The 27011-nt window shown below is 45.6% G+C and overlaps 1 long non-coding RNA gene and 1 other non-coding gene across 2 annotated transcripts in view; both read left to right on the top strand.

The window, feature by feature from the left end:
• The window catches only part of Gm41492, a 66077-nt gene that overhangs the window by 23464 nt on the left and 15602 nt on the right, over nt 1-27011 (top strand). The gene's annotated exons all lie outside the window — the stretch shown is intronic.
• Nucleotides 5481-10244, top strand: Gm9881. The gene has a single exon (XR_141302.4). It is a non-coding gene; the product is annotated as a predicted gene 9881 (transcript).

Genomic DNA, 27011 nt, shown 5'->3' with positions numbered 1-27011 from the left:
CAACACGTGCCCTGCGAAGAGGCATGCTAGCTTACAAGCAAGCTCTCTCTCCTCTCTCACAGATTCTCCTATAATTGTTGGGGGATGGGATTTTGAGCTTGTAGCTCCTGTCCTCCACACTCTAAAAAGCCCGGTGTCATAGTATTGGCTTCTGTGTATGGCAGGCAGAGAAGCCCTGGTCTGTAACATGTTGGTAGTTATAGCCCCCTTACCTGATTACCCTAACAACAAAGTCAGTACCTAGCTCTTATGATTTGGACTGTAAGTGTCCCCTGTGTTCAAGGCTTGATCCAAGAGCAACAGTGTTCAGAGGGCAGTCTTTAGGGGTGATTAGATCAAGAGTGTTTGGGCCTCTTGAGTGGACCAGTCCATTGATAGAGTCACAGCCCAGTGGATTTCCGGGGAGGGGCTTCGGAGCTTATTTTTTTACAGACAGTATTTTCCAACAATATATTATATATTGTTAAAATATAATATATATTGTATATTAGATTATAAATGTAGAATGTATGTTAAATATATATAATATATATGTTAAGAGGAAAAACTACATAAAGTGTTGTAAATGGGGAGAAACTTGTGGCTGAAGATAGAAAAGTGGGTGTAGATAAAAATCTCTGTCAGGGACCTACCTAATGGTGTGTTGGGGAGAGGGTAGCCTGGAACAGGCAGGGACCTATTTAATGGTGTGTGGAGAGGGTAGCCTGGGGCAGGCTGTTTTCCAAAAGCCTGAAAGGCAGGATCGGCTTTATTCTGTTGGAGCTCATACTCCAAGAGGATGCTCCCAGTCTGAAGACAGCTGTGGTCCAGGTGAATCTTACCTTTCACCCCTTATCCTGCTGTGTAGATGTAGCTCCAGGAGCAGGGCTGTGAGCTGTTCCCTCCTCTGGGTTAATGGCCCATGGCGGTGTGCTGGAAATGGCAGAGTGTAATATAAAGAGGCTGAGTTGTTTGTTTAAACAGTCAAGTGACAAATTATTTAATTAGTGCATATGCCGTTTATGGCGGCAGCTGTGATCATTGGTGCTAATTGCAATGCAGCCTTAATTTATTGTAGGTCTATTGCAGGGGCCATGCTAATGCGGTCATTATAAATGGCCATTACAGCCCTGCCCTGTGCTTGAAAACAGCAATTTCCCCTCGTGGGGAACACTCCTCTTCCCGGCCAGCGTAAGCTGTAAGCAGCTACGTGTGCCTTCCAGGAATGGGCACGGTATAGGAAACGTGTTCTTTTAGATCTTCCCCTAATCACTTGGGCCAGTTTGCTGCAGAAACCACTGATCCTACACTTGAGTGTGACCACACCATGAAGGATAGTGGACAGCGGCTTCCTGAACTATCTGACCATGAGATCTGGGCTCCTCAGATGCCTGCTATTTGCAGAGACACTTTCAATCTCCAGTACTGTAAAGGAGACGCATTGTGGAGGCCCACACCTGGGGAACTCCGGACCATGCACATATATGCTTATTTATGGAAATATGTCCCTGTGGCCAGAAGGGCTTCTGCAAAGTGAACGCAAGCATGGGTGATGCAAAGTAGCCCCGAGAAGGCTGCGGAGATGGCTCAATCCGTAAAACATTTGCTGTGTGATCATGGAAACCCAAATCTGGGTCCTGAGCACCTAAGACTGGGCGTGGTATGAGCCAGCCTCCTAGCTTGGGGGCGCTGAAGCAGTGAGACCTGGGTTCAGTGAGAGACCCTATCTGGAAAAGTGAGGTTATGCCATATATTTAACCCTGCCCCTAATATGTACACACATAGGCCTGGTGCAGGTTCGAGAGGCTGCCACCCAGTTGGCTCCAGTGCAGGTCCACGAGGCTGCCATGCAGTAGACTCCCATGGAGGTCTCTGATGCTACCCAGTTGGCTCAATTGAAGGCTGGGGAAGCCTTTGCCCAGCACCCTTCAGGGGAGCCCTATTAGGTTGTCACCCACTGAAATCTTTGAGGCTGCCACCCGGAGGCATTCTGTAGATGTCTCGAAGGCCTTGCCCCAGAATTGTCCTGAGGCTTTCGAGTGGGAGACCCAGAGTTCTTTGAATGGCAGCTATGTTGTAATTCAGCCTCCGAGGGCTGCCTGGGAACCATTTATCATGTTATAAATGCATCTCTGGTGTGAGCAGGTGCACACCTGAAAGTGCAGAACAGTAGGAGTAAAGCCTACTCAGTAAGGCTTTAAACCTCAGCCTGCCTAAGACCCCCTTCATCTTTCTTTCTGGTTGTTTTGGCCCCTAGGAATTGGGAAGGACTGAACAGAGCTGTTTTTGTTTCCCCCTGTGTTAAATATTTGCAAACACAATTTAAAGTATTCTAATAAAAAAACTGCATCTCCCCCCCCCCCCAAAAAAAAAGCAATAGTGCTGACCAGGGAGTTCAGTCTGGCTTAAAAGCATAAATAAAGCCATGTAGAGCCCACTGGCAGGGACAGCACTGGATTGTCTGGGCTCGCTAGCAACGTCTCCTTGCACGGACTGGAAATCAGGCTGTTTACTGTAGCATAGCTGGGTGTGGGAAGCACATGTTTACTGGCAAGGCCCAGAGGCCCCTTTCTCTGATTCCTTCCATTTCCCTACCATCTTCAGAATGGCCTGAGACAGATTGGGGAGGTTGTCTGTCCCTCTCCAGCTGGTGAGGAGGGGGCGCTTGAACCCTGGAAACAGGGTTGATAAAATACAGGGCAAATCTGGATTCCAAGTTCATCGTTTTAATGTTTTGTTGTTTTTATGAGACAGATCTGGCCCGGCATCCCGAGTGTTTATTTGTTAAATTGAGCAGTCTGGGTGAGGACAAACCTAGCTCTTTCTGGAATCTGTGGCTGCTAACCACTACTGACTGCCTCCATCCACAAACCACATGGCCAACCCCTATATCTGGACACTTACCCTCTGGAGCCACCTGGCAGCTGAGTGCCAGTCCTGCACATGTTGCCTGGGAGTCCTCTGGCCACCCTCCCCTTTTGTCTCCATCCCTGCCAGGAAATGCCTGCTGGTGAGAGCCGGGGCCCCTTCCCCTCTGCCAGGTCCCCCACCTTCCTTCCTCAGCCACTACCTCAGATAAAAGACTTTATTAAATCAGGCAAACATCAGCCCCACAGCTCAGCTGTAAGTTAACCAGGCAACGGGGAGAGTGGATAAAAGTCCCCTGTGGTAGCATGGAGCATAAAAGGAGGCCCAGGCAGTTGGGGCGGGGGAGGACACCACAGAGGGGACAGTAGCCAGGTCCTGGCCCTAATTTTCAGGTGGCCACTGGTCAGAACTGTCAGCTGTGTCTGTCCCCAAAGCAGCAAATTGAAAACTGCAAATGTAACTGCATTCTTTTTTATTTCCTTGCCCCGCCTCCACCTCCCCCACTTTTCTCTTTCTTTCTTTTTTTTTTCTTTTACTTTTTTTTTTTTTTTTTTTTTGTCAATGCAGAATACAGGGCCACTGCCAAAAACATATCCCACACAATCAAACATCAGATGGTGACTCCTTTCCCACAGCTTGCGTGATTGAAAACACTGAAATTATACCCATGTTTTCCCCGGCGAATCCCCTGGTGTCCTTGCGGAGGCCGGGCCGGCGCTGGCTCTTGTTCGTCTGCTTTTTGTTCCTGGGTTCGCCGTGTTTTTAGTGCTGGAGACCATTCAGCCAGCATTCAGCATTGTATGTCACTTCACGTATGGTTCATCCGTTCCCAATGTGTGCATGTACCCAGAAAATGCAGCTTTTCATTATGTATTCTCCATGTAACAGAAAAGATTAAGATATAAGCCTGGTGAATGCGGGGGGAATTAGTTGGACGGATGAATAAAGGAGAAAATGAATCTAGAATGATGTGGATTTGGTCTAATGATTGTGGGAGGGCGTTAAGAACTTGCTGGTAGGTTTCAGCGCCTTTAATCCTGGGCTGTGTGTGTATTTTGGCAGGAGAAACGCTCCATCTCTAAGGGTATCGTCAGAGACACAGGCTTGCATGCGCTTGCACTAGAGTGTGTGCACACTCATATCCATGTACACACACTTTTATAGAAACACCTCTAAACAGGCAGGCGAAAGACTTTCTTAAACCAAGTCTCCAAGTCTAAAGGTCCCCAAGCTATCTGTAGAGGTTTTTTGTTGTTGTTGTCGTTGTTTGTTTGTTTTTGTTTTTAAATCCCATATTTCAATGTCCAGTTTTTAAAATACAGCCAGGAAAACGTCTAGTCTGTGGTGTTTTCCCTTTGTGTTCCATCGTAATTCATTCATCTGGGCTTAGGTACAGGATCCAGGCTGAGAAAGGTCTCAGCTAAGACTCCATCACTGAACGCCTGTCAAAGCTAAAATGCTCTTAGCTGCTTGTTACATTGGCACCCAAACTGGGGACTCCCAACAAGCCACGATCATTTATCCTTCATACGCCCAGCGCCACTTGAGACTCACACTGTGGTTAATTAAAACTGCCGCTAACGGACAGAGCAAAGTCTTCAGTCGTCAGCTGTGAAAGACGTTGCATGTTTAATTGTTTAATAGCATTTACTTAAAGGTTGAATAGGAAGTCCACACAGAGAGAAATCAGATTTAGGCTTGCTTCCTCCATTGCTTTCCAGAGAAACTTTTTTTTTCAGACAATTTTGATTGAAAATTAAGATTTGCATCACAATGGAGATATTTAGGCTTCAGAGACCTCTTGGTCAGACCCTAGCTTTCCAGTTCATCTTAAAGGCTCCGGAGGATCTTTTCAGCTTCAGGCCAGAGGAGGCTCTGTCCCTTGCTCGCTCATTGTGGTAACTTCACAAGGCAGGCTCCTTCTGGCAAAGCCTGTGTGACCATCTCATATTGGGAGGGGCCGAGCCATACTGCTGTTACCCAGCCAAGTGCCTACGCCAGTTGTCACTTGATTCACAGATACTTTGATGGGCAGATAGGCACATGTTAGACTATCCAATTAATTCACATCAAAAACAAGCCTTTCAGAGATTAACAGAGTCAGACAAAAGCTAAATCCTTGCATTGTTGTATATTCGGTGTATTTTGGCGTCCCGGGCATATGTGAGGTCTACAACGTGAACAGTTTTCTTTCCTGGAGGAAAAAAGAAGCATTTGAAGACGCCACGTCCTATCAGTGAGCAGTTGCGTTGATTTTCCCCGTCTTGGTTGAAATGACTCGGCTTTTGCTTCTAACCCATAATATGAAGACTGCTTGAAAGATTTAGCCGCTTGTTTTATATGATTCCATAGCTTAGTCTCATTTATTAGTGTGTGTGTGTGTGTGTGTGTGTGTGTGTGAGTGTGTGTGTGTGTGTGAGTGTGTGTGTGTGTGTGAGTGTGTGTGTGAGTGAGAGTGTGTGTGTGTATGTGTGTGTGGTGTGTGTGTGAGTGTGTGTGTGTGTGAGAGTGTGTGTGTGAGTGTGTGTGTGTGTGAGTGTGTGTATGTGTGTGTGAGTGAGTGTGTGAGTGTGTGTGTGTATGTGTGTGTGAGTGTGTGTGAGTGTGTGAGTGTGTGTGTGAGTGTGTGTGTGAGAGTGTGTGTGTGTGTGTGTGTGTGTGTGTGTGTGTAGGTAGGTCAGAGGGCAGCTTCTGAAGTCAGCTCCGTCCTCCATTGTGGGGTATGTTACCTGGCTTATAAGGTAGTGTGTGTTTAACAGATTTAAAAGTGCCATCTTGCCAGCCCTCTTTTTCTGATTTTAAAACTTTTTTTTTGTTTTTTTTGGTTTTTTTTTTTTTTTGTGGAAACCTCTGCTTTCTTGTTTGCTTTACTTTTCGACACTGAGGAGTGACCCCAGAGTCTTCTTGCAATGCCACACACAGGTTCTACCTTCAGCTTCCCGAGGTTTATTTTCTGTGACTGGAAATGTAAGATCTTTCTGACCCCGCCCCCACACACCTCATTTCTGCTAACTTTTCTCCCACACGTCCTAACAATCCTACTGACTAGGTTGAAGCTGTGAAAACTCAGTCTCTATGACTTGTGCTTGCTACACGCCCCGCCCCCTTAGGTTCCAAATTCTGTTTCCCTCAGCCTATCCCAAGACTGGGTCTTGGGATAGCGAATCAGAGTGTTGCCTGTTTCGCACATCCATTTTTTGTCCACGTTGATTATTTTATTTTATTTTATTTTTTGAGACAGGGTTTCTCTGTATAGCCCTGGCTGTCCTGGAACTCACTCTGTAGACCAGGCTGATATCTTCTGATAAAGAGGCTGATCGATGGGGGTCCTGTCCTCATACCTACCGTAAAAATGTAATGAACTAGGAGGCTTTCTTGGCTGTTGTGTCCACCCTGGGTAACAGATTATGATGTCCAGCCACCGCCTGGTTGTTACTAGTCATTTTATGAGTTGGTCTAATCCACTCCGGCTCACTCATTTGCTACCCAAGTCCCTCGTATCTTTTTTTTCCCTCTTGGGTCCCCTGTATGTGGCCTGTGGAGGCATAAAACCTTTCCTCCAGTCTAAAATCTGCTCTAATTTTCCTCAGCATTTTACTTTAAAAGATATTTATATTATGAGAGTGTTTTGCCTGCATGTATGTATATGTTTGTACCCTGTGAATACCTGTAGCTACAGAGATCAGAAGAGGCCATTGGGTCCCCTGGAACTATATATAGATGGTTGTGAGCCGCCCCGTGGGTGCTGGGTCCCACTCAAGAGCAACAAGTGCTCTAACCATTTTGCCATCTCTCTGTCCTTACTCTACCCATTTAATCCCCCCTCCTTCCCTCCACCCTTCACTCCCTCCCTCCCTCCTTCCCCCTCTTCAGCTAGAAACTTCAATTATATTTTAGAATCCCCACAAACAGGTTGCTATTGCGTTAAACAACGCACGGGCACGCACAAGGTGGTGTTGACAGAAAACTTAGATCATAATTTGCCTGACAGGACAAAGCAGACATGCCCCCTGCTTTGTCCTTGTGTGTATTTGCGGGGATGACAAGTGTTGTGGCTTCCAAAGTGTCTTTCTGTGCTAAACACAGGGCTGGACCGTGGAAAATCAAAAAACAAACTGGCCATTTGGGAGGGCGGTCAGTCTCGGCGCAGCGGGGAGGAATGGGCGGTCAGTCTCGGCGCAGTGGGGAGGAATGTGCCCTGAGCCTGTTATCTCGTGCTTACTTCCGCCTCTCCACGGCTTCCAAGGTAACGGATGGAGAGGGTCACCCACCTCCAGTCTCTCAGCGGTACTGAAGCCGCAGAAGCTTTCTCTCTGGGAAGCAGAAAGGAAACCTGTTGGCTTTTGGAGCCTCCCATAGAGATGAAAGGGGAATTAAATGGTATCACCCCTGTGCCATCGCCAAAGCAAAACCGGGTCGCTTTATCCGGGCTCTTCGGAGCTCTTTAAGGCTTGAAGGTCTGGATTGAAATCCATATAATACATTCATTCACTAAGTCAAGATTAATAGCATGGGCCGTGTGTCCTGGGGGAGAGCTTCCAGAAGGCACTGGGAAATAAACCCGGTCTGCCTTTGAAATACTTCCCATAAGGCACAGGTCAGGGGAAAAAAATCGATTTTATTTTATTTTATTTTATTCCCTAATAACAATTCCTTTGTCATCTCATTTAAATTCATGTGTTTTTTCCCCTCCTGTATAGACACATTTTGCCAGGTCTCTTCCATCTCAAATATTGCTGAGTCAAATACCACTTAGAATGGACTGCTAGTGGGTGGTATCCGCCTTCATTTCCCCCCTTCTGTCACCCCGTCCTAAGGGTCACTCTTATCTTTGTTACCTCTCCATGGTTTCCCCACAATACCAGCAATAGCTGTATTTAGCAACCAGAAGTGATATAAGCTTATTTTGAAAACACGTTTTCAAATCAAATCAGAAAGAATACACTTTGACTCATAGTAGATTTGATATTAAATTATCTCAGTCTGAACCATTGATTTTGTTTGCTTTCTGCTTTGCCCTGGAACCAGACTATGATAAAAAACAAACAAACAAACAAACAAACAAATAACAGAAGCTGACAATGATTGCTAAAGAAAATGATTCTCTGCCAGTAGTACAAAGAAGAAGAAATTTGCCCCAGAATATAAAATTTGATAACCTCCTTCCCTGACAAAACTGTGTCCCCAAAGGGCTCTTTCCATGAGCAAAAACTTGCCAAGGTTCAGAAAGTTCTCTGCCTTTCACTTCCTTTGTATCTACACATGTTTAATGTTACGCTTTGTATCTATACATGGGCCATGTTTAATGTTACGTTTTGCTCTTTGGAAAGATTTATGTTCAAAAGGCCCCACACAGAAGTCAGTGCCTTTGGGCTCATTCTAAACCAGTCAGTGCTACATAGTTTTTGCTCTGGATTACAGGTTAACCAGTAAGTCTCAGATGGGGCAGCAGTGTAATCCTCCAAGAGCCCCTCCCCCCCCCCCCCCCCCCACACACACACACAGCAAATTTTCTCTCTACCCTTGTACTTTCTAGCCAGCTTGGGTGAATAGCATATTGATGTAGCCTGCTTCTTAGCTTGCAAGCAAGTCGTTCTCTTTCAGAAGCCATGGGTACCGGGGAGGCAGGTTCTGCATCTCAGGGCAAAGGACAGAAGAGGTGAGCACCTGGGTCGAGCGCAGCCTGGTGCGAGTCCTTCTTACTATGAGTGGGTTTTAGTGTTGCTGTGTGCTGTTCTACTGGTGCCTGATTAATCCTGCTGGTCGCTAGGGGTAAACCCGGGTTTTATCTGATCTAGGAACAAAACTTTCCCCCTCTTGGACAGAAGGTGGTCTGGGCAGGTCAGGGTATGGGTCACTGGGAGGGCGGCCTGAGGAAGCCTGCGTTTTTCACAGCAACCACTTATTACAATTAGTTTAAAAAGAGTGAGAGAGAGAGAGAGAGAGAGAGAGAGAAAAGCCAACATGGGTTGAATTGACACTTTTCTGAGTCTGGACAGTGCAATTGTTCTGGAAAACAATGCTCACATCTTTGTTTGAAAGTGGAAAAAGAAAAAGAAAAAAAATTTTAAAGAAAATAAGAGTAGTAAGAGAACAATGTATTTCAAGCAGCAAATCTGTGCCCGAGTGTGGAGGGAGCCCTTTGAGGGTTTCATTGGCTTCGGTGTCTGGAACTCCAGCTCCCCCTCTGCACTGAATCCAAATGCTTTGCTCGAAAACACAGGAATGGAAGCAATATCCCAGCCAGCTCCCCACGGGTTGACAAACTACTCCCAGAATCTAAACTGAAGAAGAATTTGGTGACACAGGTACAGTCCCAGAGGTGATGCCATTGAAGTAAGAAACCATCTGGATAACCCAGGGTATGAGAAGACTTGCACTAATGTATCTAGAGTCCCTGTTAGGTGGACTTAAGAGGTATAAGGTGCTATGTGGCCACACAGTCTCAGAAAACTCACAGTGGGTGTTAAATGTCATCACAAGAATGAGAACTAAAGCCGGGTGGTAGTGGCGCATGCCTTTAATCCCAGCACTTGAGAGGCAGAGGCAGGCAGATTTCTGAGTTCGAGGCCAGCCTGGTCTACTGGTCTACAGAGTGAGTTCCAGGTCAGCCAGGACTGCACAGAGAAACCCTGTCTCGAAAACAAAACAAAACAAAACAAGAATGAGACCTAAAGAACCACAGTGCATTTGTAAATTGTCTTGTCTTACCCATCCCACCCTATACATTTTCTTCCAATTCATATGGTATGTGCCAAGCATTCAGTTTTATCTGGCAATAAATAAATAAAAATGTAATAGGAGAGAAAAATAACTTGGAAGCATATTGAGTCCTGAGACCGCCCTTGAGCCCAGAAATCAGGTACCCCTAGCCCAGTTCTGCTTTGCTTTGTCTTCTGTAGGGACACCCACTTTCAGGCCACCACAGAGCCACTCGGAATAATGCTATCGTGTCCTCAGACCAGCTTCCTGCTAAGCATGCCCTTGAGGCTGAGTTCTAGACAGGAGACCATGGAAGGGAGCAAGTGTCCTTAAATGAGGGAACAGTCCTTTTCTCTGTGCTCCTTGCTCCCTGTAGAATGGAAGGCAGTACACCTGGCACTCCCTGCAGCTTCTTCCCACAGCCTGGGAGTCTTTGTAAGGATGTCATTGTCAGCATCCAGTAGAGGCAGCAGAGAGCACATGAGCATCACCCTGTGAAGTCTCCTGATAGCAGGGAGTAGGGACAAGGAGCAGAGACTGGCACAGTGCAAGCCCACATGCAAAAGAATAGGAATGGGCACAACACTACACACACACACACACACACACACACACACACACACACACACACAATCAATTCAAAATGTTCCAGAAATCTAAAGGGAAGGGCTGTGCTGGAGAGATGGGTCAGCGGTTAAGAGCACTGGCTGCTCTTCCAGAGGTCCTGAGTTCAATCCCAGCAGCCACAAGGTGGCTCACAACCATCTGTAATGGGATCCGATGCCCTCTTCTGGTGGTGTCTGAAGACAGTGACAGTGTGCCCACATACATAAAAAAAAATCTTAAAAGGAGAGAGAGAGAGAGAGAGAGAGAGAGGGAGAGGGAGAGGGAGAGGGAGAGAGAGAGAGAGAGAGAGAGAGAGAGAGAGAGAGAGAGAGAGAGAGAGAAGAGGAGGGATAACTCTTTGTGGCCTTGGCTGAGGCAATGCTCTCTTAGCCAGAACTCTAGAAGCAAAACTAACTAAAAAAAGGCAACTGTGTGTTGGTAGAAGGGAATGTCTTCGTGCTGTGAATAACGGCCACAAGAAAATGAAAATGCAGGCCCCAGAAAGGGAAAAAGTCATATGTCTGGGAAGAGAGGACTACCTAGTCTATTTATATCTTGCTTGCAAAATGGCCAGCCACTTAAAAACACATGAAGAACTGTACCATACTGTGTCTGTACATATAAAAGACATGTTCTGAGATCTTCTCTACTAGATACATGATAAGTTAGCCCGTTGTTAACCACCTGAGAGCAGCTCACACACACCAGGGTGGGTGAGAATCAGAGACAGTAATTACAAGTGCCAGTGAGGGTTTGGAGACATCGGAACCCTCCTGCCCTGCTGGTGGGAGCGAATAATGATGCAGCTGATTAGGAAAACAAGTTGGCAGATCCCCAAAAAGCTTAAAAATAGAGAAGCCATATGCCCCAGTAATTCCACCCCTTGGTTTATATCCAAGAGGAATGAAAACATATGTCTAAACAAAACTGCTATATAAATGTTTACAGCGCCATTATTCACAAACAGGAAATGGCAGACACAACTGATGTTAGAATTGTGGAAAAGACATTGGAGATGAGGAGAACTTGAGATCAGGGGTCAGGTATCTGCTGCTTTAAGAGCCATGCAACTCTCTTTGCAAACAACCTGGGCTTCCATTACTCGAGAACTTCACATCTGACCTTGAAGGAACCACTTAACACATACTGTTTTGAGACTAGAAGTTAAAGGATCCAGGCATCGAAGTATCTAGCTTTCATATTTTCTCAGCCCAGCCATTCTCGTTTGCTTTCTGTTGATGTGATAAACACCACCACGGAAGATACATCGGGAAGGAAAAAGTTTACCTAGTGTATAGCTTACAGCTCATCATCAAGGGAAGGAAGCCAAGGCAGGAACTCAAGCAGAGACCGTGGGAGAAAACAGGTTTGCATCCAGGCTCATGGTTAGCTACCTTTCTTACACACTCCCGGGGATGGTAGGAGCCACAGTGGACTGGGTCCTCCCACATCAGTTAGAAGTTAAGAAAATGAATCACGGACGTGGTCACAGGCTAATCTGACGAAGGTGATTCCTCAAATGCAGTTCCCTCTTCCTGAGTATGTCAAGTTGACAGCTAAGATTATCCACCACACCAACCTCTGAAAATCAATATAAAATAGAGTTGAAGGTTCAGTACACAAATATAAAAAACCTCTTATGACAATACATCACTTATTTATTTTAATTTAATTTTAAGAGAGAGAGAGTGTATGCGTGTGCACGTGCGCGTGCATGGGTCAGTGCAGGTGCCCACTGAGGCCAGAAGAGGGTGTCAGATCCCCTGGAGCTGGAGTTACAAGCCTACGTGCTGGGAATCCAATTCGGGTCTTCTGCAAGAGCAGTATGTGTTCTTAAGAACTGAGCCCTCCAGGCCCTGTCAAGTGATTCTATAGTTCTTGTTAAATGACTACAATGCAATTACACACACACACACACACACACACACACACACACACACACACACACACACACACGATCCAGGCGTATAGATAAGCCTAGTCTTCAATAAATCTGTAAGTACTGTCACCATCACTACCATTTTTACGTATGAAGAAACAAGTGTAGGTTCAGTCACTTGCCTAGGTCCAGCCTAGTGGTAAGTGGTGGAGCTGGGACTCGAACTTGAGCAGTGAAGCTCTGGAAAACATCCTCTTAAGCATGTTGCTATTCAGTTTCCCGCTAATGAAACACAGTGTGTGTGATGGCTTGGTTGCCCAAAGGAACCACTGTCATCCTTTCTGAACATGTACACACACTCTCTCTCTCTCTCACGTGCACACACATATGCATGCACACACATGCACACACACTCACATTGAATTTCTCTGGAGACCCACAGTTTGCACCATCTGGGAAGGCCTCTAGGAGTCAGTTAGGACTGCAAACTCGACACATACCCTGAGTGCTGTCGGATGCTCCAGACATACGCATGGTCAACAAAAACTGATGACCTAGTTTTTCCTAGACAGTTTCTGTTGTTTTGAAGGCAGTCAGTATACTGTGGGCCGTTGTGAGTTTTAAAGGTTTCCTCCTTGGGGCATCCCAGAATGTGTTTATAGATTCAGAAATGAAGGAAAGGGTCACTCTGTTGAACCTTGGGGTTCCACAGGGGTTCCACAGAAGTATTATAGGAAAACTACTAGGTCATGAGAAAGCCATGTGAGAAAGATGTCAAGGACACCAGTCTCTCTGTCCTCCCCCACCTCCAGGCTCCTCCCATAACAGCCCCCCCCACTTTAACCAGAGAGCTCTGCCTGTGTGGTTTTGTGTTTTTAAATGAATTTGTCACTTAAGTATTATTCAGAACCCTGCTTCTGGGAGAGGGGAGAGGAGGGCAGATCCCATGTTCCCAGGGCTCAGCCTGCAGGGGGCACACATGCCAACATGGCTGGTTACAGTCTTATCTCCCATCACCCATCAGCTCCTGACCCCAGAGATCCACCAGCTCCCACTCACTGATATGTCTGTCACAAAGCCGGGCACCTCCTGGAGGGTGTCCCTCAGCTAAACCATCTGGAAACTGAGTTATCTTCCGAGTCTCCGGTGACACAGCTATCCACTTTTAGACCATTTGGGCATAGAGTTCTTCCACAAGACACTAGCCTTCCCTGGACACCAGTCTTGATCTTGGGATAGCTAAGCCTGGACCAAGTTAGTCTTCAAGTTTGCTTAATAGTTGTAAGACCTTCGGTGGGAAGTGTCTGGGAACCGTTAAACCACATCTCTCCATCTTCCTGATCCTTATTCCCGGAGTCCAGAAGCAAAGCCTTACTTCTGAGATCCCAGTAGTAGCTGCAGCTGTGGTGGTGCCGCGGCCACCACGGTGGCAGAGCTTGTAAGAAAGTATCTTCTAGGTCTCCTTCAAGTGCTGGGGAACCAGGAACTCTGCAAGAGCTACTACAGTCTGAGTCTGCACCTGGCTAGAGTTTGCGAACATTCAGCTGCAGCTCGCTGGACCGGCAGTGTCTGGGGGGGGGGGCAGGGGGCAGGGGGTGAGGGGAAGCTCTCTCTCTAAGCCACCACAAGTCACTGGCAAGCCCCATGACCTACAGTCTGTTAGGAACATGGTTGTTTGCATGTTATTACTCAAGGGGCAGGAAAACCAGAACTGATGTCTTCCCCGTCCCAGAATAAAACCTCAGAGCATGTATCTTTGGAGGACTTAAGACACCCACAAGATTCCTTTAGTTCCACAATCCAAGGAACATGGGAAGGCTGAACAATGTTCTAATGTTGAAAAATGACCCTGAAGGGGCAGATTCAGAGCAAGGGCTGTGAGAAGGTCCTGTTCCTGGGAGCAGTAGGAAGTCCTAGTCTTTGGTACTTGGACAGAGTACTCCTTTTAAGAGTACCTTATTTGTTTTTACTGGGAGCTAGAGATCTTAGAATGTTCTAGAAAGTCAAAGCAGGGATGTCCCTGGGATCCCGCTCCCTGCCCCCCAGTGTCCTCGGAGCAGGGAACTACCTTGAGCTATAATCCCTGTGACATCCCTGCTTCGTGAAGCCCTGCTTGCTTGACTCCAAGAATGACTCCATCATTTCTCCCCCTTGCTACCTTGCTGGACACCACGCAGGCCTCAGGGTGCTGGCTCGAGATATCCCTTGTCTTCTTCAGCATCTGTTTGCAAACTCCTTTAGCTTTTCCCTGTGGTGTGTCCAAAGGCTTGCACTTATAACCCCACCACCCACCCGACGCTGTGGCCGTGCAGCCCCCTAAGTGTTGTAAGGTGGAGGGAAACCATTCCAGGAAGGCATCCAACTCCAAAATTTGAGTCATGTTATTTTTACACAGCAACAAAGAACAAATACATTTCTCAATTATGAAACCCATCTGTGAGGTGCCTTTCAAAGCATGTAACCACACAGCCCCACGTTGTATTGAATTCTCAAGTCATCTTGAAACAGTAGCTGCCCCCCTGCCCCACTGCAGCTCCATTGTGCAATACGATACCGTTGTGAGCTTCACTTTTTAAGTTAAATATGGTTTTCATTTATTGCAACTGGCACCAGAGTGAGTCCAAAGTGCCAAGAAGCAGTGCTAATGGCCTCTGGGAAAGAATAATCAATAATCAATGTTCATCTCCCACTCTCCAAGACAGACTCAGTTTTCCCTGGCTGAAATGACTACTCCTACCTCCTGGGAGGTGTTCTCTGGAGACAGTGTTAAGCACCCTTGTGCTAAAGGCCCTGTGATGTAATGTCAAGAAGCCAAGAGGGGAACTTGAGGGGCTGGGGATGGAGACCCATGTTAGAGAACTGACTAAGATACTCTAAGATGGGCCAGGCCATGGCTTTAATTCCTTCTGAAAGAGAGGGAGACAGCAAGAGGGAGAGAGACAGAGACAGGGAGAGACAGACATGTACACAAGGAGAACCCACATGAAGATACAAACAGAGGCTTAGATAATGGGCCTACAAGCCAAGCCATGCTAAGGATGACCAGCAACATCAGAAGCTGGGAGAGATGGTCCCCCAAATTTCTGGAGCTGATTTATTGCGCTAGAGACTTTTCATGGGGGGATGCAATACACTTCTGCTCACCCCAGAAAGGGAACCCTTGATAGATCAAAGAAATGGTTGCACCACAGTCTAGTGAGGCGAACCAGTGAAGGGAATATGGGTTACGGACAGGAGCAATCGTGACTCAGAAAGGCAACCCCTTCTCCACAAAGCCCGAGGCAACACAGGGGATGACTCAGGAAAACTGCAGCCCTGGCGCTCTCCACATGCCTTGTAGGCAGCCTAACAGTTGGAGAGACTCCTGACAACTGGCTGGTCTGCTCTACTCTCACCCCACCCCACCCCACCCAGCCCTCCCCCACCAGCAGTTGTTCACTGTGTCTACAAAGCCGAGGAGGCACTTTCAAACATCTTGCAAGCTTTAACCCTCTCGGCCAGATGGCAGGTTTACCCTCTCCACCTCTGTGATCCCTGAATCTCACGATCCTCTTTCTCCACACTGAAGGGAATGTTTCAGTGAAAGGAAACTGTAATGCAGCCTACCTTGATCCTAGATTTCTAGCTCCCAGAACTAATAGACAGACAACGGGCTTGTTTAATCCAGCTGGTTTTCAGTGCTTTGTTGGCATACTGGTGCACACCTAAGGAAATTAACTCACTATCTGTCTGGTCCACCAAAATCTACAGGTAAACATGAATCCCTGTTCATTCTTGGTTGTTACCAGTCAACAACTATGACCATAGTAGAATCTACCTTTTGGGCCAACCAGCTTCCAACCCCTGTAATTTTAACCATGCTACAAAAGGGTCTATCCTGAGCCTTGCCTTTAGCAACATCTCAACTTTACAAGGCTTGCTTTCAGATCAAAATCTCCCTCTCAGTTAGGAAGGATTCATAACATGAAGGTACAGAGCTATAGGTCCCCTTCAGCCAGCCAGCAAAGGTCTGTTTAACCACAATCCCGGGAAGTTTTATTGAGCCTCTCTGAGCAGAGAATTGGGAGGAATCGGTGCTGGCTCGTGATGGCTGAACTATCTGTCCCCCTGGCCCCTGGGACTACATAGAGACCGAAAACCTTGGTGGTCAAAGGGCCACTTCTTCCTTTCTTGAGCGCCCTCTGGTGTCCCCCAGTCATGGCAGCGAATGCTCAGGATTGGGAAAAGTGCTCAGGGGGCCTGACAGTTTCTTAACCTAGAAACTTGCAAGGTCTTTTTGGCGGCTCTTTTGTGTCTTCAGGGTTGGCAAGAGCGGCAGAGGCAGCAATTCTGAGCCTAACTTTAGTTTCTTTCCTGCTTCCAGCTGCTCACCTTATTCGCCCCCCCCCCCACCTCTCTCTCCTTATGGTTTTCCAAGTCAGTGTTTCTCTGTGTAGCCATGGCTGGCCTGGAACTCACTTTGTAGACCAGTCTGGCCTCAAAGTCACAGAAATCCACCTGCCTCTTACACACTTTTTACCCAAGGAGTGTGGGATTTTGGGTGTGACCTCAAATTTCATATCAGCGTCAACACAGGCTCCCAGGCTTTCTGTACATGCTAACCCTGTCTTAGTTAGGAATTCTATTTCATTGACAAAACACCATGGCCAAAAAGCAAGTTGGGGAGGAAAGGGTTCATTCAATTTACACTTCTTCATTGCTGTTCATCACTGAAGGAAGTCAGGACAGGAACTCAAACAGAACAGGATCCTGGAGGCAGGAGCTGATGCAGAGGCCATGGAGGGGTGCTGCTTACTGGCTTGCTACTCCTTGCTTACTCATATAACCCAGGACCACCAGCCCAGCCAGGGCACCGCCTACTATGGGCGGGACCGTACCCCATTGGGTACGCCCTATAGCTGGATCTCATGGAGGCATTTTCTCAACTGAGGCTCCTTCCTCTCTGAGGACTCTAGCTTGTGTCAAGTTGACACAAAACCAGCCAGGACACATCCCATTCTCAGAAAAAGGAAGAAGATAAGATCCAACTAACCTGGGTACCTTCAGGACTTCAATGACTTCACACGTGCAGTTGATCATCCTTTCCTGTGGGCCACGGTCTGGCAGCGTGGGATATCCATAAGGTTCCTGGCCTACCGGATGCTGAGAGCACATTCTGTCACAACTAAAGATGTTTCTAGTCACTGGCAAGTATGTCTTGATGTGCCATGGGGGGTGTGGGGGGGTAAGATCTCCCCATTCATTGCCGCAGTGCTTCTTGTATTGATGATGATACTACTGATAACAATTGTATAAGGCCTGTCTAGCTCAATGATATATGAGGATACTAAGATACGCAAGATCCAAATGAAATATGCTGTGTCTTTTTTGCAGCACTTGGCAAGTCTTCCGAAGGAACAGCTCTCCTCCTAGATTCTAACGCTCCTAAAGAGGAGGACTCTGTCAAGAGTGGAGATACAAATTGGAGGAGGGTGACCTGCGCTTTGTCCATAACCTGTTCTCTACAGACTTGTTCTTTAAAGGCCTGATCTCAGTTAGCATAACACCACCACCATTACCCAGAGAGCACAGAACTCTAACACACATTGACAGCCCCTTCAAATTTGGCATCCTGAACCCGTCATGTGTTCAAAGTTGTAACACTACTAACCCTATCCTGTTGATGGTAATCCCTGCAACTACTGAGAGTTCAGAGCTTGCACTTTTCATTCAAATTACAATCTGTTGTGCCTAAAGTTCTTCTTGTTGGTTTGCCCAACCCATATTGTGACCATTCCATTCTTCTGTGTGGTGATACAAGAACGCCGGAGAAGAATCAGCTGTCATGAGGAGCCCTGTCTCATGGGGGTTTCTGTTGCTGTGAAGGAACACAAAGCAAGTTGCAGAGGAAAAGCTTTATTTGGCCTACAATTCCACATCATTGAAGGACATCAGGACAGGAACCCAAACATGGCAGGAACCTGGAGGCAGGAGCTATTGTAGAGGCCATGGAGGCATGTTACTTACTAAGAGCTGTAGTCTACACAGGCATTACTACATTACTACACTGGAGGGACAATTGTAAAGATTGTAACAAATGTGCCTACTGAGCAACTCTTCCTAGGAAGATGGAGATAAATACCTACTCATTCTAGATACCAGTAACAGATCAAAGAAGAGACTGTTCCACCCAAGTCTATCTTGGTGAGTCAGTGGTTTTGTTTTTTTGTGTTTTGGGTTTTTGCTTTGTTTTGTTTTGTTTTTTGTTTTGGACTACCCAAGGAAGCATGGATGAGGTATTACTTAAAGGAGAATGGTTGACTCAAAGGTAGCTCCATCGCTGAAAAGCCTGCACAATGGATGACAACTTAAAGAAATGGATCCCTCAAGTTCCCTGCACAGGTTGTAGGTAGCTGCCAGAGATAAATCTGGGCAGAATCTTTGTAAATCTTGTAAGTTTCAGGAGCTTCCTTAGCCTTGCAAGTTTCCTGTATTTCCTGAGTCTCATGAGCATCCCTCTTCTTTCTAAGGAGGAATATTTGGATTCAGAAGAAATAATTTGATTATACATTGTTGTCACCTTGAGAATCTACAGAAAACTGAAGATTTCAAGAGTCCACCCCTAGGGAGCTCTTAGCTAGTCCTAGAAGGGCACTTAAATTTGCTAAGTGCATTTGAAAAGTATTTCCTTGTCAGTCTGTTTGACAAGCCTGTGTTGACCACTGACCTGCTAAGCATTAAGTATCAGTACAGAATAAACGGAGAGAAAAGCCTCAGTTGAGAAATTGTCTTTCTTGGCCTGGCCTGTGGTCATGTTTGCAAGGGATCATCTTGATTGTTAATTCACATTGGAGGGCCCAGCCCACTGTAGGCAGCACTGTTCTCTGGGCAGGTGGTCCTAGGCTATATAAGGAAGCTAGCTGAACATGAGTCTGAGTTAGGCAGTGTGAGAACCAACAAACAGCATTCCTCTATGGTATCTCCTTCAAATTCCTCCTTGACTTTCCCTCAATGATGGGATGTGACCCAACAGCATAAGCCAGCTAACTGCTTCCTCCCCTGAGTTGCTCTGATCAGAGTGTTTTATCACAGTATCAGAATGAAACTAGAATAAGCCCCGAGTCAAGCCACATGCTATGTAAGTCCCCAGCCTTGAGGGCTAGTCATTGCATCAGTGCTCTGGTTGGGCACTGAAGACTAGCATTGATCCAACTCCTGCCCCATATCTGAAGGCATCATGAAACTTATACAGAAACTCTTGACAGAAGAGTGTGTGATGATTAACCTTAATTATCAATGGGAATACACCTCTGGGTGTATCTACACCTGGGTGTTTCCAGGCTTAAGTGAGGGAGAGAAGACCCAACCTTGATGTGAGTGGCGTGGACCAAGGCCATGGACTGAATGAAACAGAGAAAGCAAGCTGGGCTCCAGTGCTCACCTCTCTGCTTCCTGCCTGTGGATGCAACGAGCCAGCTGTGCTTCTCTCTGCTGCCATGACTCTCCACACCATGATGGACAGCTCCCTCACTGTATCCAGATAAGTCTTTCTCTCCTGAAGTTGCTTCCTGTCGGTTATCTGTTCGCATCAACAGAAAAGTAAGGAATTCAGACCGTTGGGAGCCCCTCCTGGCTCCACTCTCAGGAGTTAAAAGTTAAACACGGGGCTTTGGCAACAGAGAAATCAGACCTCGGCCCAAGATGAGCAACTCCCGAGCTGTGCGCCACGGTCAGTTACTTAACCTGGCTAAGCCTTGCTTGGCTCATTGTTCAAACACAGGCTGTGTTAGTCAGCTAGGGCTTAAGCAACAGAATGTCTTTCTCTCATCATTCCAGAGGCAGGAAGGCTGAGATTGGCTTTCCCACTGGGGTGGTTGATATCTCGGGAGGCCTCTCTGTCCTTGGCCTGTAGATGACATCTTACCCCTGTGCCTCCCCAAAAGGACTGCAACCTAATCTCCCCTCCCCATCTTACAAAGACGGGGGTGACTTGAGCCTTCCTGTGTGTGCCCATTTTATCTTAATAGCTTCTTTAAAGATCCTATTTCTAAATATGATTGCATTCTGAAGGAGTAGGGGACATTGCAGTCTTGATGGAGGTAATGCGTTTCTGTGAGGACGGGGAGATAAGGTCCTCACGAGGCTCGGGTGCTGCAGGCCATCAGAAGGTGGAAATTCGGATTTCCATTCCCACCGATTCTGGTGGCATTGTGTGGAAAAATTGCCTTTAAGAAGTGGGTGGCACACAGGAAAAGTGGCTTTTGTTTCAGCGATAATCCCCTTAAAACATCTGGTCTGCCCCAACCCCCAGCCGGCACCGAATGGAGTCGCCATGAAAAGGTGGCGCTGGGTCTTAAGCAGCTGCGTCAGCCAGGCCGCTTTCCTGAGGAGGCCTTTGCCCGACCTCGTGGAATCCGAGCTTTAGCACTTAAGGCCGGGTTTCTTTTCAAAGACGCTGAAGGCTCAAGCACTTCGTTGCACCTAATCCTTTTTCAGAGAAGAAGGAGGCATTTTAAATGCAGCCTCAAAATCCTCACTTGGGTTTACAAAAGGCCCTGGTGGATTTTCACACTCAGGAGAAGGCCGTCGAGTATCAGAAATGGGGCCTGCAAAGCCACACAAGGACTGAGGGGAACTCAGGGCTCTTTCCAACTTGGAGGAGTGACCCGTGTGGGCTGGACTCTTCTCAGGTGAAGCCAGCTGTGGGCTGGTGATGCCAGAAGGGAGCCTCACACTACTCATGTCCTGGATACGCCTGGCTCTACAACTGGAGCAAAGGTGAATCTCTCTGAGCACCCCTGTTACTCACTAAGAAAATTGGGGCTGGGGGCGGGGAGGTTGGACTCTTATAAAGGACAACTCTTTTAAAAACAACATTTCATTGGGCCTGGCTTACAGTTCAGAGGTTTAGTCCATTGTCATCATGGCAGATGCATGGTGGCATGCAGGCAGACAGACATGGTGCTGGAGAGCTGAGAGTTCAATATTCAGATGGGCAGACAGCACAAACAAAGTAAGATGCTGAGCCTGGCTTGAGCATCCGAGACCTCGAAGCCCACCCCAAATGACACATTCTCCAACAAAGCCACACACCTATTCCAAAAAGTCACACCTTCTGATAATGCCACTCTCTAGGAGCCCTGGGGGGTGGGGGTGGGAATTTTCTTTTGTCTTTTACATACTTTTAAATTTTAAATTTTATGTACATTGGCATTTTGCCTGCATGTATGCCTGTATGAGGGACTTGGGTCCCCTGGAGCTGGAGTTACAGACAGTTGTGAGCTGCCATGTGGGTGCTTAGAATTGAACCTAGGTCCTCTAGAAGAGCAGCCAGTGCTCTGAACCACTGAGCCATCTCTCCAGCCCTGACCATTTTCTTTTTTATTTTTCTTATTTTTTCTTATTTAAATGCATTTTATACATCAAGCATATTGATAATATTGAGTATTTTGAGAATCAAATAATACATAAAAATTGTTCAACTTTTATATTCATATCCTTTCATACCCTAAAAATATCATTAATGAATATTTAATACTATCTGTAACTGAGGATCCTATATCTAATGCTGAATACTAAATTGTTTCAAAACATACAAAATGGTCTTTGGAAATTAAGCATAGTAAAAGAGCATAAAATATAAAAAATGAATCATTAAGAAATATATTCAAAAGCCTTTTATGATACCACTTGACATAGGGAAAGAGTATTTAAGATGTATTATATATCTGTGTACATTGTCTAACAATCAGTTTACTTAAAAAAGATTATCAATGTTTCTAGGAAAGAAATTATTTTATCAGTAAATATATTTTTAAAAATTCAAAATAGCAAAAACTCTTTGAAGTTAAACATTAAGGAAATGCTAATTCAAGCACAGTGAGAAAAATTATCAATAATATTTCCATGATGTTTGTAGAACATGATTTTAATATTTTCAACTGTTAATATTCAACAAACAATAATTATTTTAAGATATATTTATTTGTTATGTCTCCCTTTTCATTTCTGATTTTATTAATTTGGATACGGTCTCTGTGCCTTCTGGTTAGTCTGGCTAAGAGTTTAATCTATCATGTTGATCTTCTCAAAGAAGCAGCTCCTGGTTTTGTTGATTCTTTGTATAGTTCTTTTTGTTTCTATTTGGTGGATTTCAGCCCTGACTTTGATAATTTCCTGCTGTCTACTCCTCTTGGGTGTATTCGCTTCTTTTTGTTCTAGAGCTTTCAGGTGTGCTGTCAAGCTGCTAGTGTAAGCTCTTTTCAGTTTCTTTTTGGAGGCACTTAGAGCTATGAGTTTTCCTCTTACCACTGCTTTCATTGTGTCCCATAAGTTTTGGTATGATGTATTTCATTTTCATTAAATTCTAAAAAGCCTTTGATTTCTTTCTTTATTTCTTCCTTGATCAAGTTATCATTGACTAGAGCGTTGTTCAGCTTCCGTGTGTGTGTGTGTGTGTGTGTGTGCTTTCCGTTGTTTTTGTTGGTATTTAAGACCAGCCTTAGTCTGTGGTGATCTGATAGGGTGTATGGGATTATTTCAGTCTTCTTGTGTCTGTTGAGGCCTGTTTTGTGACCAACTATATGGTCAATTTTGGAGAAGGTACCTTGAGGTGCTGAGAAGAAGGAATATTCTTTTGCTTTAGGGCGAAATGTTCTATAAATATCTGTTTGATACATTTGGTTCATAGCTTCTGTTAGTTTCACTGTGTCTCTGTTTAGTTTGTGCTTCCATGATCTGACCTTGCTGAGAGTGGGGTGTTGAGGTCTCCCACTATTATTGTGTGGGGTGCGATGTGTGCTTTGAGCTTTAGTAAAGTTTCATTTATGAATGTGGGTGCCCTTGCATTCGGAGCATAGATGTTCAGAATTGAGAGTTCATCTTGGTAGATTTTTCCTTTGACCAGTATGAAGTATCCTTCCTTATCCTTTTTTGATAACTTTTGGTTGAGAGTTGATTTTATTCAATATTAGAATGGCTACTCCAGCTTGTTTCTTGGGATCATTTGCTTGGAAAATTGTTTTCCAACCTTTTACTCTGAGGTAGTGTCTGCCTTTGTCACTGAGGTGCGTTTCCTGCATGCAGCAAAATGCTGGGTCCTGTTTATGTATCCAGTTTGTTAGTCTATGTCTTTTGGGGGGAATTGAGTCCATTGATGTTAAGAGATATTAAGGAAAAGTGATTGCTACTTCCTGTTATTTTTGTTGTTAGAGGTGGAATTATGTTTGTGTGGCTATCTTCTTTTGGGATTGTTGAAAGAAGACTGCTTCCTTGCTTTTCCTAGGGTGTAGTTTCCCTCTTTGAGTTGACATTTGCTTTGAAAGGAGAGTGTTAGAGACGAGAGGCTGATGAAAAGCAAAAGCAACATGCAACATGTTACCTCAGGAAACCAGCACGGAGAACTGTAATTCTGTTTGGAATTCTGAATACTCAGAACATTTCCAGTTTGCTATAAAAAGTAGTTCTGGACAGATCCTTAGGACCTAGCCTGCTGGTTTGGACTCGATGGTTCTTAGAAAAGATCCAGGAATCTGCATTTTGCATTCCCCATGTGATTTTAAAGGTTGCTGGAATCTGAAGATTTCTGATCTCTATGGGTTCCTCTTGCCCACCCTTGGTCCTGTCTTCTCCCTCATTTTTAGTACTCTAATCTGCATGACATTGTTGACATATTGGCACTACTCTTGAGCTGAAATCAGCTGGTGGTCCCGGAAGATCCTGAACTTGCATTCTCAGTCGGCTTCTTACTGGGGGTTTCAGGGTCTCCAGTTGCAGAGACTTTCTTCCTTCCTTTCAAGCTATGACAGGTCATCAGGGGCAAACTCTGGCAGATAGACACAAACATTGGTCTTCTCCCTGGTGACAAGGCACAATCAAGGCACAGACTATACTCCTTGCCCCAGACCCCTTCTATCTTGGAGTGCTGGGAAGGGGGCAGATATGTACTGACTTCCTGATGCCATGTTTTATTCGATTAAACAGGGTCCCTTCCGGGTTTTCTTTTGCAATTAAATTCCAGACATATTACATTTATTTATTTATTTATTTATTTATTTAGAGACAAGGTCTCTCGAAGCTCACCCCCACAGCTGGCCCAGGTTGTTCTGGAACACTCTATGTAGCCTAACCTGTTCTCCATCTGAGTTTGGCCTCTTTCTCCATCCTCCCAACTGCTGGGCTCACAGACACCAGCTACCACACCCAGACCACACTGAGCCATTTGTAACCGTTCTCTCCCATGACAGTTTTAAAGGTTACTATCCTAAAAGGAAGGGCTAGGCCCTGAAAATATGTGTACGTCTCTTCATGCTTTATTTCTGTAAATTCTTGAGAGATTCATTCATCATGTATCCAGCCAGGGGCTCTCCATGAAGCTCCGTGACTGTGACTACTGCATACCCAGAACAAGAGTGAGGTGTGAATCATGTTAACACAGCCATGCCCACCTGGCCCTGCAGGCTGGTGAATCCCACAAATACACCTCAAAAACCTAGAGCAGTGTGAGAGACCAACTGTCTTAGGCAGGATTTCCATTCCTGTGAAGAGACACCGTGACCAAGTCAACTCTTATAAAGGAGAACATATATGGGGCTGGCTTACACTTTCAGAAGTTCAGTCCATTATCATCGTGGCAGGAAGCGTGGCACCAGTGGAGCTGAGAGTTCTACATCTCGTTCCAAAGGCAAATAGGAGAAGCTTAGTTTCCAGGCAGCTAAGAGGAAGCCCACCCACAATGACACACTTCCTCCAACGAGGTCACACCTACTCCAACAAGGCCACATCTCCTCATAGTGCCACTCCCAGGGCCAAGCATATTCAAACCACCACATTCCACTCCCAGGCCCCCATAGGCTTGTTCAAACACACGCGTCTATGGGGGCCATACCTAAACATAGCGTAATGCAAAATAAATTCAGTCCAACTTTAAAAGTCCCATAGCCTATTACAGTCTCGACATTACTAGAAGTCCAAAGTTCACAGTCTCTTCTGAGATCCATGCAGTCTCTTAATTGTGATCCCCTATAAAGTCAAAATAAGAAAGCAGATCACATACCTCCAACGTCATGCAGGATATACATTACCATCCCAAAAACATTATGGTGAGGAGATACAGAACCAAAACAAGTCAGAAAACCGGCTGGGTGAACTCCAAACTTTGCATCTCCATGTCTGAGGTCAAAGCTCTCTTAATATCTCCAAATCCTTTCTGCTTTGTTGACCACAGCAGACTTCTTTCTCTCTGGCTGGCTCCACTCCCTGTTAGCAGCTCTCCTCGGCAGATATCACACAGCTCTGACATCTCTAATATAATGGGGTATCCAAGGCAACGTCAACATTACAGCTTCTTGTTCCAGTATCTGGGATCCACACATGATCATCTGGGATCCCTCAAAGCACTGGCCTCGCTTCTCCAGCTCTGCCCTCTGTAGCACTCTAGGCTCTGGTTGACTCCACTTCGCTGCTGCTGCTATTCTTGGTGGTCATTCCATGGTATTGGCATTTCTAATTTACTTTAAGTCTTCTACTGCAACTAGGCTTCACCAATAGGCTTTCATAGGCTCTCTTCATGGTGCCAAGCCTCAAATCCTTTGCATGACCCCTTCAGTCCTGGGCTGTCAACTGCACCTGAGGCTGCATCTTCACCAATGGCCTTCCATGGTCTTTCACAGTGCCAAGCCTCAGCTCCTCTTCATGACTCTTTTATGTCTACAAAACCAGTACCACCTGGGTAATTCTTACACATTACCAAGTTCAGCTGCAGCACAAAGTTACAACCTTGGCTCTCTGGAACATGGCTTCTTTGTACTCTTAGAAAATACTTCCCAGATTTCATCTCAGTGATACTGGTCTCTTCTTAATCACTGCTAATCTCTTAGCTCCAGCTAACCAGCATCAATTATTCTAGTAGTCTCTTCTGTTCTTGACTCTAAATAAAGAGCCACATGGCAGAAGCTGCCAAGTTCTGCTGCTTCCTGGAGCTGGAACATGACCCTCTTCTTCTATTATACTATCATCAGCTTTCTGTTTTCTAACTCCCTCATTGCCTAAGCTTTGCTGTCCTGGAAATTACTCTGTAGACTGACCTTAAACTCAGAAATCTGCATGACTATGAATGCTAGGATCAAAGACTTAAACTGCCATGCCTGGCCTTTAAGCTTTTTTTCTGCTTGGAACTTTCTCTGTACCAGGCAGGCCTTGAACTCAAGAGATCTGCTTGCCTCTGTACCCTGGGATTAAAGTCTTGTACTTCCATGCCTGAACCTCAGCTTTTCATGGTCCCTATTTCTCAAGATCCAGATCAAAAGCCTGGGACCTCTGTTTCTATATTGTAGCTCATTCTAGATTAAAAGTCTAAATAAAAGCAATAACCAGATAATAATAATGCCTAGATATAACTATTGCTTATTCAACGGCAAATGCATAAACAATAAGCTTAGATGGGTAGGATCTTGCCCCAAAGTCACCTCTCAATCTGTTTATCTCCTTGAACATAGGATTCAGCTCCATTGTATTTCCTGGTGCCCCTTTATTCTTTGAACCATACCGTACAATTTGTACTTTTCAAAGCTTGCTCCTTTTCATCAAAAGGCTCTTCATAAGTGTAAACTTTAGTAACCATACAACAAAATTTATACTAGACTGTTTTGACTTCCTTTGTCAAAGCAATCTAAATCTTTTCACCTTAGCCTCTGGTAGACTCTTTCGACAATGGCAAAAGGCAGCGACATTCTTCACCAGAATATCACAAGAACAGTCTTTCAGCCCCATATTAAAATTCTTCTCCTCTAAACACTCTAGAGTCAGGCTTCCACAGTTCAAATCACTCTTAGCAACAAAGTCTTCCATATTCCTACTAGGATTTCCCATAAATCCCCACTCCAGGCACTCCACTGCATTCCAAACCCAAATTCCCCAAATCCACATTCTTCCAAACAAAAGCATGGTCAGGCCTGTCACAGCAATACCCCACTCCTGGTACTAATTTTTGTCTCAGGGT

Source organism: Mus musculus, chromosome 16 (genome assembly GCF_000001635.26).
Source record: "Mus musculus strain C57BL/6J chromosome 16, GRCm38.p6 C57BL/6J".
NCBI lineage: Eukaryota > Metazoa > Chordata > Mammalia > Rodentia > Muridae > Mus > Mus musculus.
Note: the sequence above shows the minus strand (reverse complement) of the source record. Positions and strands in the feature narration are given on the sequence as shown.